At 39.8% G+C, this 14,268-nt stretch overlaps 1 protein-coding gene across 6 annotated transcripts in view; it reads right to left on the bottom strand.

Moving 5' to 3' along the window:
• The window catches only part of LOC140477368 (transcriptional activator GLI3-like), a 382,249-nt gene that overhangs the window by 33,801 nt on the left and 334,180 nt on the right, over nt 1-14,268 (bottom strand). The gene's annotated exons all lie outside the window — the stretch shown is intronic.

Raw genomic sequence — 14,268 nt, 5'->3', positions numbered from 1 at the left:
AGAGGTCGTGTTGGGCAAGCTAATGGAGCTAAGGATAGACAATGATGGAATGAATCCCAGGGTACTAAAAGTGATGGCGCAAGAAATAGCAAGTGCATGTGGTAATTTTCCAAAATTCACTGGATTCAGGGGAAATTCCAACAGATTGAAAAACAGCAAATGTGATGCAATTGTTTAAAAAAGACAGTGGACAAAAGATGGGGAATTATAGACTGGTTATCTTAACCTCTGTAATGGGGAAGATGCTTGAGTCTGTTATCAAGGAAGAAATAGCATGGCATCTAGATAGAAATTGTTCCATTGGGCAGATGCAGCATGGGTTCCTGAAGGGCAGGTCATTACAAGCAAGGTGGACAATTGGGACCCAGTAGATGTGGTGTACCTAGATTTCCAAAAGGCCTTTGATAAAGTGCTGCACAAAAGGTTGCTCCATAAGGTAAAGATGCATGGTTTTTAGATTACTTACAGTGTGGAAACAGGCCCTTCAGCCCAACAAGTCCACAACAACCCACCCATACATTTATCCCTTTTTGCCTAACACTACAGGCATGGCCAATTCACCTGACCTGCACATCTTTGGACTGTGGGAGGAAACCGGAGCAAACCCACGCAGATTCGGGGAGAATGTGCAAACTCCACACAGAGAGTCGCCTGAGTCGGGAATTAAACCCAGGTCTCTGGCGCTGTGAGGCAGCAGTGCTAGCCACTGTGCCACCGTGCCGCCCATAAAGTATGGGTAAAGTTTATGGGTAAAGTACTAGCACGGATGTAATAGGAAGCAAAGAATGGGAATAAATGAGTGTGATTCTGGTTGGCAATAAGTAACTTGTAGTGTGCCGGAGGGAACAGTGTTGGGACCGCAATTATTAACAATTTATGAAGTTGATCTGGAGTTGGGGACCACGTGTAGTGTGTCAAAGTTTGCAGATGTCACTAAAATGAATGGCAGAGCAAAGTGTGCAGAGGACTGTGAAACTTTGCAGAGGAACATAGATACATTGAGTGAGTGGGCAAAGGCCTGGCAGATGGATTACAATATTAATAAATGTGAAGTCATCCATTTTGATAGGAGTAACAGTAGAAAGGACTACTACTTGATTGGTAAAAAGTTGCAGCATGCTGCTACGTAGAAGGACCTGGGTGTTCTTGTGCATGAATCACAGAAGGGTGGTCTGCAGGTATAACAGATAATTAGGAAGGCAAATAGAATTTTGTCCTTCATCGCTCAAGGGATTGAGTTTAAAAGCAGGGAGGTTATGTTGCAGCTGTGTAGGGTACTGATGAGGCCACACCTGGAGTACTGTGTGTAGGTTTGGTCTCGTGACTTGTAAAAGGATGTACTGGCACTAGAGGGGGTGCAGAGAGATACACTAGGTTGATTCCAGAGTTGAGGGAGTTGGCTTACGAGGAGAGACTGAGTAGACTGGGATTACATTCTTTGGAATTTATGAAGGGAATAGATAAAATATACGTGTTTCCACTGGCAGGTGAAACTAAGACAAGAGGGCATAGCCTCAAAATTAGGGGGAACAGATTTAGGACTGAATTGAGAAGGAACTTCTTCACCCAGAAGATTGTTAATCAGTGGAATTCCTTGCCCAGTGAAGTAGCTGGCGCTACTTCAGTAAATTTTTTTAAAGCTAAAATAAACTTTTTTTGAACATTGAAGGAATTAAGGGTTACAGTGAGAGTAAGTGGATCTGAGTCCATGAAAACATCGGTCATAATCGTATTAAATGGCAGAGTGGGCTTGAAGGGCCAGATGGCCTACTCCTGCTCCAAGTTCTTATATTCTTATGTAAAAATATGGATGGAATTCCCAATGGGTGTTTTTCTCTACAATTACTGTGTGGTAGTCACTCCTATTGATAATATCATTGATGGATGGATCTGTGACTGGCAGATTGGTGACAACGAGGCCAAGTCAAATTTTCTTTTTAGTTGGTTCCCTCACTATCTGTCTTTGGTCAATCTAGCAGCAATAACTTGTCAGAGCCACTCTTCATGATGGACACTGAAGCTCCCCCCACTCAGAGCCACTTTCAGTGCTTCTTCTGTGTGTGGGGTGATCAACCTGGAGGGTTCTGCTTCCTCAGCCAGGTGGCAGTGGTAAGCGATGTTCCCTCTCATTTTCTTTCCAGCTGCATGGGCCTCTGAGGTCAGTGTGTGGCATCGATTTCAGGAATTGGAAGTTAATGCCACAGTTGGCATGCCAGTTGCCTTGGATAGGATCTTAGAGCAACCTTGCATATGCACATCTTAAAGTGAATGCTGGCGATAATCAGAGGAAGTTTCCTTGCCTGTGTTTGCCTGACGAGACTTCATGTGATCTGATACAATGTTGAAAATTCCTGGGGCAACTCCTGCCAGACTTTATACCACTGCTGCTGGGTCTGTGGCATTCCCAGGGATGGGTGGATGGCAGTGTCTAGGACATTGTAAGGAATGATTCCATGAATATAACTATGTCAATTTGTTGCTTGGCTCAGACGTGAGATAGCAGTAGCTCCCAGACATTGCTGAGAGAACTATGCAGGGTTTCACTTCTCAGTGTTATTCCCAGTGCCTTGCTTAATGCCGGTGGTCCATCCAGTTTCAGTCCTTTGACTGTGACCATGATCTGGAATGCCTGGAAGGGTGCTGGAAGCAGGTTCAGTAATCACTTCCAAATGGGAATTCAGTGAATACTTGCAGGCTTATGGGGAAAGGGGTATGAAATTGCAACTTATCCGAAAGCACTTCATAATGCCAGCACATTTATTTTTATTCATTCACTCATGGGAAATGAGTGTCACTGGCTGGGCCAGCATTTATTACCAATCCCTAGTTGCCCATGATGATGGCGAGCTGCCTTTTCAACCACTGCACTCCAGGTGCTGTAGGTAGAGCCACAATGCCATTAGGGAGGGGTTCCAGGATTTTGATCCAGTTACATTAATAGTAGTAAAATGGCCTCTTGGTGCACAGTTTCACACTACACTGTTTCCAATTTTCTGTTATTGCAGCTGGTGAGTAGAATCATGAAGGAAGCTCTGGTGTGTGTGCTTTCAGTGCACCCACATGATTTAGAATTCGACTTTGAGGGAAGTTTCATTACAAATACTGTGGTTTTATTGGTTACATGCACATCATAATAATTCCACTTCACAACAGGAATGTTTTGTCCAGTCTTCTCATCATTAAAACTAAAACAAACATCATATTCTCAAAAGTTGTGAATGTACAGGGAACAAACTCTTGGCCAAAAGGAACTGGCAATAGAAGAGAGCTGGTGACAGGAAACTTTGCCAGTCTAAAGATTTTTAAAAACACTGTTTCCATGGCGATTCAATAGAGAGCAAATGTTTCTTCAACATGGCAGCAAAGGATGAAATAAACTGCAATTTTTCTGAGTGCCAGTAACTATTTGCTTAACAGTTTCACTCAGAGAAGGATAAATTTTTGGAATGAGTGTGTATATTTTTAAAACACGCTCCTTAAAACAGTATCTTTACAACATGAGATCTCAGGAAACAGTTGTGAGCAAAATGTGCGATCTATTGGAAAGCTCTTCCAATAAATGATGGACACTGCTCTAAGGATTAAATATACAGACAAAAGGTTGGAATACTTAAGGATGAAATCAATTTCTTACCCCAATACAAAGAAAATATTGTACAATTCATAGAAGCTTTATCAGGAACCAGATGCAATATTCAGAAATGGAAAACACTTGCAGTACATATTAGACCCACGGTGCAGGACTCTGTCCAGGGGGCAATAGGAGATTAGGAGTGGTCATGAAAGGATTTAAAATATCCGCTCCAGTGCTGATCCTGCCAACATTTTTTCTTTTAAATTTAATACTTTAAAATGAAATAATTCAAAATTGGTTTGGCGAATTTTCAAGATTATCTAGAAATCCCTTTGATTCAACAGGAGCTAAATTGTTATATACTGGAAAAGAAGAAACTTGCAGGCCTATGGGGAAAGAGCCAAGGAAATCAGTTTGATTGTACAGCTATTTTATAGAGCCAGCACAATAGGTAAATGGTCTACTTCTCAGTTGTATAAGGACACAAGAAATAGGTGTGGCAGTTAGACACACACAGCCCGTCAAAATTGCTCCCGTGCATAAAATGATCATAACCGATCTTCTGACTTAGCTGTCCCACCTGTACCTCATCCCCTTGATTCCCTGAGAGATGAAGAATGTTCCAGCCCATGCCTGAATATATTCAATATTACAGCATCTACAACTCTCTAGAACAAAGAATTTCAAAATTCACAAACCATTAAGTGAAGAGAATTCTCCTCACACCTGTATTAAATGTTTGACCTTTTATCCTGAGGCATGTTCTACATTCTCCAATAACCACAGTCTGTCTACTCTATCAAACCCCTTCATAATCACATACGTTTGTTAGATCATCTCTCAATTTCGTAAACTCAGCTCATTATCTGCCAATTCCACTCATGTCACTTCCCACACTAAATGCAGCTTCCACACCTGTGAGCTGTGCATTCCATATCCTAAACGTTTCTGTGTAAAAAAAAAACCTCTCTCTCGTTGCTGCTGTTTCTTTTACAAATCACTTACAATTGGTGTCCTCTGGATTTTGATCCTTCCACCAAAATGAGTTCTTTCTATCTACACTGTCCAAATCCAAACCCCCTCATGATTTTGAATGCTTCAATGAAGTCTCCTCTCAACATGCTCTTCTGTCAGAACAATCTCAGCTTCTCCAAGCCATCCATGTAACTGAAGGCTTTCACCTCTGGAATTCTTGTGATTCTTTTCTGAATCCTACCTAAAGCCTTCACATCCTTCTTAAAGTGTGGTGCCCCATATTGGACTGAATTCTACACTTGAGGCCAAGCCAATGTCTAATGGAAGATCATTACAAGTTTGTACAACATGGATGAAACTTTCCCACATTTTTCTGAAGAGTGAGGGCAGTGCATTAGGTGGTGACCAACGTCCATCTGTGTCAATCAGTTCACTTAGAAGCAAGCAGAGTATCTGACTCTATCATAGGCCTCAACTCTGGCAGGTGGAGTACCTATCATTTTTCAGTCAGCTAATTTTCAGAAAATTGGGTGAGTTATCTCACTGGTGCAGGTGGGCTGCTGGTTTCCATCAAACACAATCACCAATTAATGGACCACTTAGGGGTTTTAATTGGTGGTGAGTCAAGAAACTCACATATTGATCATCTCGCTGATCTCTTAATTGCTGAGGAGGTGAAATGCATGATTTTCTCTCCAGTTTCTATTGGTCAATCCCAGGATTACATACACCACTTTAACAACCAGCTCCACTGTGTTTGCTAACCAAAACAGAAATTGCTAGAGAAACTCAGCAGGTCTGGCAGCAACTGTAGAGAGAGTGAGTTAAAGTCTTGAGTCCAGTGACCCTTCTTCAGAACTGACTCATTAACACCACCTGCTCTCACATCAAAAACTTAAGTTGTTAAACAGAATTTTCCCTTAAGAAATTGCACGCATTTTTCAGAATTGACCATTTATGTCCAGGATTATTTTCATAGGTATTCTGACAGTGACAATGCTGGGGTAATTACTACTTACCGCAAAGATCGCAGCACATTGGCCTTTTCATCTTCTTCCAGTTGGTCTTCCTATTCCAGCTGCAGTAGCAATGTTTCAGTGCAGCAATCCATAGACAGCAACAGTAGACAGGAGCAGCATAAAGCCCCCACAGCTTTTACAACAGCAGTAGTGTTTGAAGATCTCAAAAAGTTTTTGGTGTGTTGTTGAGTGAGCGTGTGAGGGTTAGGTCAATGGGGTTGGGGGAAGGGGTGGCGGGTAGGTGGGGAAATGGGAGGGGTTACGGCAGTGGGCAGTTAGATTAATAGGGATTGGAGCCAGTAGGAAACTAAGCGTCAGAGATGGTGAGCAATTGAGTCAATGGTGAGTGTGGGGCAAGTTTGATTCAGATGGTGTGGTCATGTTTGGAGGTCAGTGAGTGAGTTACGCGGCTAATCATTATACCAGAGATTAAGCAGTCTAACAATTCAGGAGCAGGTGTTTCCAGTAAGTAACATGTATGTAACCCCAGTCTCCATACCGATTGGGAGACTACCTCTCACTGCTGCTTCTTCTCAAATTGGTTGAGGTCACATTTCATTGCTCCATGCTCATTATAAGACAACACTCATCATAGGAAACCTTGACTGTACTGCTTCCAAGGAAAATATACCCTTCATTACATATGGAATCTGAAACAATGGACAGTGCTATAGGTGTGACCTCATGAAAGCCTTGCAAAATTTTCGCAAGATTTCTTTGTTATTCTATTCCAAAGCTATGTTTTTCCTAATTCACTGAGGAACCAGCATATTAAATTTGTAGTCCCTGTACAAGTATGTACAACTATCTCTGAACATGAACATTTAAGTGTTTCATAACTTTTAAAATCTTCTGCTGTTTTATTCTCAATACTTAAATCAATAATCTCATAATTTCCCCTTGTCTGCCACCTGTTTTTCCTACTCAATTAACCTGATAATAGCTCTCTGGGCATTCCTGTGTGCTCCTCAGTGAATATTCTCACCTAGTTTTGTATTGTCAGTCAACTTCAACTCATTACCCGAGTACTCTTTACTTAAGTCATTAAAATTTCCAAAATCTGCTCCTCTGTGTCTCTTTTGTTATTGGGAGGCCTGTAGAAAACTCCCAATTAAGTGTCCGTTCCTTTCCTGTCTCTGACTTTCACTTATACTGACTGTAGACAAACTCTGCTCGACGATCTCCATTTCTGCAGCTGTGATCCTATCCCTGATTAGCAATGCCACTCCTCCACCTCTTTTACCTCCCCCACCATTCCTTTTGAAATATCTAAACCCTGGAACATCCAACCCCCTTCTTCCCCCTGTTTCTACTGTATAAAATTCATCACTTTTCCACCCTGTACAGTTCCAAATACGAATCATACTAGAACATAGAACATAGAACAATATAGTGCAGAACAGGCCCTTCAGCCCTCGATGTTGCGCCGACCTGTGAACTATTCTCAGTACATTACATTATCCCATCATCATACTGGACTGGAAACGTAAACTCTGTTGCTCTCTCCAAAGAAGCAGTCAGACCTACTGAGTTTTTCCAGCGCTTTCTGTTTTTACAATAGGAAGAGACCATTCCGCCCATTCTTTTTAATGTACTGTGTACAAGTAACTCCACCTAATCAATTAGCATTATTACCTCTTTCATCGTAATCAATTGAAGATAGTCTAATTGCATCACACAATTTAAAAAATCATGATTGTTCTTGTTTTGGATTCCAAAATATTTGTACAATAGGAATCCTAGATAATTAAAGTACAGAAAACATTCAGAAGTTATTAAAAGTGGATATAAGTTACATTTGATCTACAATGAAAGCAAACTGTAATACTTAATGCCTGAGGAACACAAACAAACACATGCTTCAAAACCTCAATAAGAGAACTCTCACTGAAAATTAATATCTGTAGAATTTGAAGATCAAATTGGCTCAATAGTATTTGTATTGTATCCATCACAGGAGCATGTAAACTAAGCGATCATTCCATCTTCAAGTGATGCATTTAAGAGGAAAAGGGCCAACTAAACATTCTGAATAGGTAGATGCTATAGATTACCTTTAAAAAGCTGTGAACAGTGCCCCTTTGTGATACAAGTATACCTTTCTTGGTGAAATTAGGGAGACTTGGGTGCAGCTTTAACACATAATACACTGGCACATCAGTGCTCTTTATCCATTGCTTTTAAGACAGTAATAGCTACGCAGACAGGATTGGGGTGACACATTTCTGTCTGGCACAGGGAGGACAAAGTGACTACAACAGGTGACATGAAATATTGTGGAAGGTTCTGATGCATTAGTGTGGCTGGGGAAGAACGATGTCCACTATTGTTTGTGATTATGGATCACACCCTGCCCTAATAACAAGATTTAGTTAATCAATAATTTTCATGCTGAATAGACAGCCCTTTCCTAGAAAATCGACAAGCATGCACTGATAGCATAGCAACTGGTTATTAATCTTTACCCCACCAGTCTATCTGCCAACTATTGTAAAAGCACAGTAAGATAGATTTAGCAGTTTAAAATACCCAGGTATTTCGGAACAGGCACAGGGACTATCCCAACAGCCTGACTGAGTTTATGATAATCACAAAGAGACTTCATATTAAGCAATTTCACAAATCAGTCAGACCTGGATTACTATTTACCTCTCAATGTTATCAATTAAAGGCTAATAAATCAGACATTTCTTTCAGATGTCAATCGCTAAAGTGCTTTACTTGGAAACGCAGCATCTGCGTTTCACCAAAGGCTTTTTTCATCACAAGCTATGATACTAAGAAAAGATAAGCAGAATAATCCTTGCTGATCAAAAAAAAATCTGCATTATACCAATTAAAGTCCCCGCCAGGAGCCAAATGGAACAGCACTCAGACTGCACTGCTGTTTATCTCGCCTGAACACAAGGAAGGAGAATGGGTGAGAGCTTTCTTTCATTTTCAACTGACAACTTTTATCTTATTCCACTGGATATAGGATCTCAGTAGTCTCTGGGACATGGAACTTGCAAGTGTAGCTGCATTGTTTTTGTAAACATTCTTTCAAGAGCAATGTCACCATCTAAACTAAAATGTAAACCTAGAACCAAACGGAAAACACTTACTGACCCTCAACTGACCACTGCCTTTATGTAACATAAACAAACTTACTGCTCATCCAAATGGGATTTGTAATCTATCTTCTCTGTCAGATGTGTCAACAGTCCAAATGCCTCGAATGAAACCTCAAGTGAATAAATATGAACTAGTACTTGAAATTCTATTTTAAGTTATCAAAAAAATACTTCTCACACAAAATGGGAAGCTTTGTGTTTCAATCCCTGGTCTATTTCCTGTGAAATATCTTTGTTCAGCTAGCTGTGAGCATACAATAGCTGGCCTCAGCATAGAACATCAACCTCATCTTCTTCTACTAATTGATTTGCAGTCACTCCAGAGAGAAATACGTATAGTGAGAAATATTTGATCCACCTCACCCTAGTTTCAAACTTCCAGCTCAGCACTGTCCCCATGACATGTCCTACCTGCCTATCTTCTTTTCCACCTATCCACTCCACCCTCCTCCCTGACCTATCACCTTCATCCCCTCCCCCACTCACCTATTGTACTCTATGCCACTTTCTCCCCATCCCCACCCTCCTCTAGCTTATCTCTCCACGCTTCAGGCTCACTGCCTCTATTCCTGATGAAGGGCTTTTGCCCGAAACGTCGATTTTGCTGCTTCATGGATGCTGCCTGAACTGCTGTGCTCTTCCAGCACCACTAATCCAAAATTACCTCATTCATTGATCAGCCTCCTGATGTTAAGTATTCATGCTAGTATTCAAAAGTATTGAAGGTGACCTACACCTGAGAAGTTGCTCCCAGCAAGGAACGAGTGCCTTTGAAACTGCAGGCAACAGAGAAATGTTTCTCCTTTTCTATGTAGCCCATCTACCCACTATATGAATACCATTAGATTCTGTATTATGGACTGATAGCTGAATTGCTTTCCATCATCCAATTCACGCACTGTCAGATAATTAAAAGATCTTCCCCAGGTGACCTGCTGAAGTTGCCACTACTCGAAAAAGTGGTCTTGGTCAATTGCAGGTCACAGTGAAGTAAGCTACCCTGTTTTAACATCACTTGGGGCAGAAAGACATGGCAAAAATATGAGTCCATTCACTCTTAAATAATCTGCCAGGTTTCTAAAGTGCTGAGATCAGCTCCATGACAGCAATTGGTGGCACTCAAAAATGACGAATAAAGTCATGATTTTGAGGTGCTGGTGTTGGACAGGGTGTACAAAGTTAAAAATCACACAATACCAGACTATAGTCCCACCGGTTTACTTGGGAAGCACTAGCTTTTGGAGTGCTGCTCCTTCATTAAGTAGTTGTGGAGCATAAGAGTTTATCTTATACTCCACAACCACCTGATGCAGAAGCAGTGCTCCGAAAGCTTCCAATTAAACCCGTTGGGACTATAACCTGGTGTTATGAAACTAATAAAGTACCATGGTGGTGGGATTTAGTGGTTAGACTATGAGAACAGGTTGGAAAGAATTGGTCCATACTCCCTTGTGCATGTGACACTGAAAAAACAGATGCTTAAAAGGTTTTGATACACTAGATCCATGAAACTGTTTCCTCTGTTGGGAAAATCAAGAATGAAGGAGCATAATCTATTAATAGGTGTTTCAGGGAAATTGCTCTCATACAATGAGAAGTGGAAACTGCAATTCTCACCTAAATGATGTTAATTGTATCAAAACATTAGGAGGGATAAAGCAGATAAATAGAGTTGATACACAAATCAACCATAATCTAACTGGTTAGCAAGGCACTTTTGAAGTGGTGAATGGTCCCCACTACTAAATTTAACATCAAAAGAATATCTTGTTTTAAGGAGTTTAGGCAAATATTCAAGTATTAAAGAAAGTTGTGTATCGTATGTGACAATTAACTAAGCAGCAAAATAACATAGCTCCTCCTTTGTAATGTTCATGAAGTACAAGAATGACAGTGGGCTGATGCGAGAAAAAAATTAATAATTTGAAAGCCGTCTCATTGCAATTAGTCTAAAAAGCAACGGCCAGCTGTCCTAAAAAGATATTCAGGTGGATTGACCAAAAACATGGTCAAAAGAAATAGATTTTAAGGAGGATCTTAATGGTGGGAAAGAAATGTAGAAGCAAAGGGTTTCCATAATATGGGAGCCTAGGACTCTGAAGGCATGATCACAAATGATGACGACGAAAGCTGGGCATGAAAGAAAGAATTTAAGGGGATGTTTTAGGATCAGCTAGGTAAATGTAACGGAGGAGGAAACCAGCTTAGTGACTCTGGTGTAAAGTGACAGCAACAGGATCCAGATTGAAATGCCCTACACAGCAGAATAGATTAAAAATACTTACCACCTCAGCTCACATATGGATAATGATCACTTAAGATGCAGGGGGCTACCAGTATCTCATTACCAATCAATGCATTTGAGAAAACAAGAGAAAAGATCATCCAATCATTATCCTACCCATAGCCCTACCCAATGAATCGTACTAAGTTTTAAAAATACAATTAAACAGTGGCATCGGTAGCCTAACCCTTGAAAAAGTTTTCACTTTGATTTTGACAAACCTGATGATTAAAATAAACATACTTACAATGTCAGAAAAAACTGTTGTTCAAATTACAACCAAATAAGTTAAACATGACCAACAGTCATTAATATAACACAATAAAGGGAAAATTAAAAGACAGTAACATGGAAATGAAATGACAGGTGGAACCAGATAAATTTTAATAGCAGGCTGCATGGCAATTAACTATAAAATGCATTGAAACAACATGAGAATTTGGATAAGAAGTCAGATTTGAAGGAAAAGGGAGAGAGATGTAGAATTGAAAGGAACACATTGACCAAAAAGGAAAATGTTATTTATGAAATATAAAAAGGAACAAATGTTATAAGATTTATTTTGTTTCAATGAAGATCATATCAATAATCTTCACTGTGACCTTCAAAAACTGATTTTGAAGGAACTTCAATAGGATGAGCCAGCTCTGTCAGTACAAACCACTCCTTATAGCATTCCAACAGAGATTGTACAGCATGATGATTGTGAGTAATGGAAATGTGATGCAACAATCATATTAGAGTTTATGACTTGGAGGTGCCAGTGTTGCACTGGTGTGTACAAAGTTAAAAACACACAACACCAGGTTATAGTCCAACAGGTTTATTTGGAAGGACTAATGTTTGGAGCGCTGCTCCTTCATCAGGTGGTTATGGAGTACTTGTGGAAGCTAGTGCTTCCAAATAAACCTGTTGGACGATAACCTGGTGTTGTGTGATTTTTAACATTAGAGTTTATAATATCCACTCAGTTAAGTAAGGCATTATGATGCAGAGAATTAATACAAATTGTGATTGCTTCAAAGCATTTTAGCAAAATTAAAACAAAGTTAGATATTTATCTAAGCTCCATATTACTTGAAAATCATTTTAAAATCTTCGTTATTTGTATCTCCCCATTTCCTTCCCACCTCCACCTATGAATAGATAATGTATTAACTTGACTAAATATCTGGTTGAGTAAGCTTCATTTCACAGAGTCAGAGCAAGGAGAAAACCCTCCAGCTGCCCATATGGATTTTTTCAACATAAATTAAAATACTCTTGTGACTTTTATTGAAACCTTCAGTCGTCAGCCCACTATTTAATAATATAAAGCAACAAAAGTTCCCCTCTCACAGCTTTGATGGAAATGAGTCCATACCAGCATGCAACCATAGGAGGAATTCTCATTCTGCCATCAATGTTTGTGATTTAACTAATGTGTAACACGTGTGGCCTCTGCACTGTGGTTCAATGACTTTGACATTCCAACAGAATAGTTTAAGAGGTGCAATACTGAGGGCAAAAGTTGTCAGAATTGTTAAAAACCTTTAGCAAAGACCTCAAAACGTAGTCAACAGTCCCATTCCAAAAAAGGATATCAATTATAGATAGTGACAATGTAAGCTTGCTGCTGGAACTGTCAGCTACTGGATGGACAGCTGTGAACATCCGCACATTTTCCTATTAACTCAAAGGTAAAGCTTTCTAAGCAGCAGCAGCAGAAAGAAGAACTTGGAAAGGTCATGCTTGCTGTTACAGAAACGGCCTATACTTAATTTAAACTATCCATACTCCACGGAGAGCTGACCCCTCACTTCTGTAGCTAACACAAATATTTCCAATGTATTTTGCCATACAATGCAGTAAATATAAAAGGGCTGCCAGATTTCTAAGACAGTAAAACAAAAAGACCTTGAACAAAATATGTTTTGAGAGTTCAACAAATGTATCTCTCTGATCAGAAAAGATAGACTAATTAGCATTTATGATCCCAAGGCAATTGACTAGTTAAAACCAAATGCAAGTTAAAGTATAGAGTCCAGGCTGCTGTTCCTTTATACGTTCCTCAGTGAAACAGTGGTCTAATCCAATGCTATTCATGCTACAAGTAGCCAAGCCATATAACTCTCTTTTCCTGATCCCCCTCGCTCTTCCCAAAGGTACGAATACTTTTATCAGCTATTTTTGAAAAGTGCTGGTTGTTTTCCAGTAGCTTACATAAAATACCTATTGTTCCCATGTGGGCTTTGACAGACGGAGAGTCTGTGTGAGAGACAGAATTACAGACAGAGAGGGGAAAAAGGAGAGACATACTGAAAAGAAAAGGGAGAGAGAGAAAGAGTGGGTAAGTACCTAACAAAAAGACAGACAGTGCTGTGGTGGGATGAAGAAAATCAAATAGCTATTTTAAAAATCAGTTTGTGTTTAGGAATGCAATCGATGAAACCAAAGTTGAAGATCAGGTAGTAGTTTGTAAGGGTAAAGAGATTTCTGTGAAAGAGAGTGACAACAGTTGTATTGAAAGAAATAGTGAATAACGTCTGACCGAAAGAAAATATTTGTGATGTTAGCTAGCTTGAAGGCTAGAAAAGAGAGAAACAGAGTTAATGTTTTGAATCTGGTCTGACACTTCTTCAGAACTGTATTTCTCTGCACAGATGCTGCCAGACCTGTTGGGTTTCTCCAGTGCTCTCTGTGTTTGTTTCTGGATTCTAGTATCCACTGTAGTTTGGTTTTATTATCCAGTTCAGGCCTGGGGCAGCTTTGGAGGAATTTAAAGGCCTGGTTGATTCAGTGGCCAAAAAGAAAAGTGAGTGAATGGGAGATCTCAGTCTGGAGTGATAAGTAAGACCATGGCTGGATGACGGTAGGCTCCAGTTTGGGTGCAGTTTTGCAGCTGAATAGCTTTCCAAGAATCATCATCTATGGTTAACTTGGAAAAAGTACTGGGTAAAATCTGGCATTTGTCATTTTTTACCAAAAGGAATTGATGCTTCAGGGATATGGAAGTGGTGATAATATTTGGTGGAAAATATTATTTTTGAAATAAGCTATTAATCAATTATACAATTAATTAAACTCATGACTGACATACTTCTAAAAACTCTAATTTCCTTCAACAGTATAAAGTAATCAATTGCCAAACCAATTTGTCAGCTACTGCTTTTTATAGAAAATACAATGCAAGTAAAGCTTTCCTTTTCAGAACATCAATTGTTTTTATTATTAAACACAATGCCACAGAGATAGGATAGGATCTCGACACAAACTAACATTGTCAGCACCAGAAAGAAGATACAGGAAGACAACACAAATTAA

This window comes from Chiloscyllium punctatum, chromosome 5 (genome assembly GCF_047496795.1).
Source record: "Chiloscyllium punctatum isolate Juve2018m chromosome 5, sChiPun1.3, whole genome shotgun sequence".
NCBI classification, from domain to species: Eukaryota; Metazoa; Chordata; class Chondrichthyes; order Orectolobiformes; family Hemiscylliidae; genus Chiloscyllium; species Chiloscyllium punctatum.
This window is presented reverse-complemented; position numbering and strand designations above follow the sequence as displayed.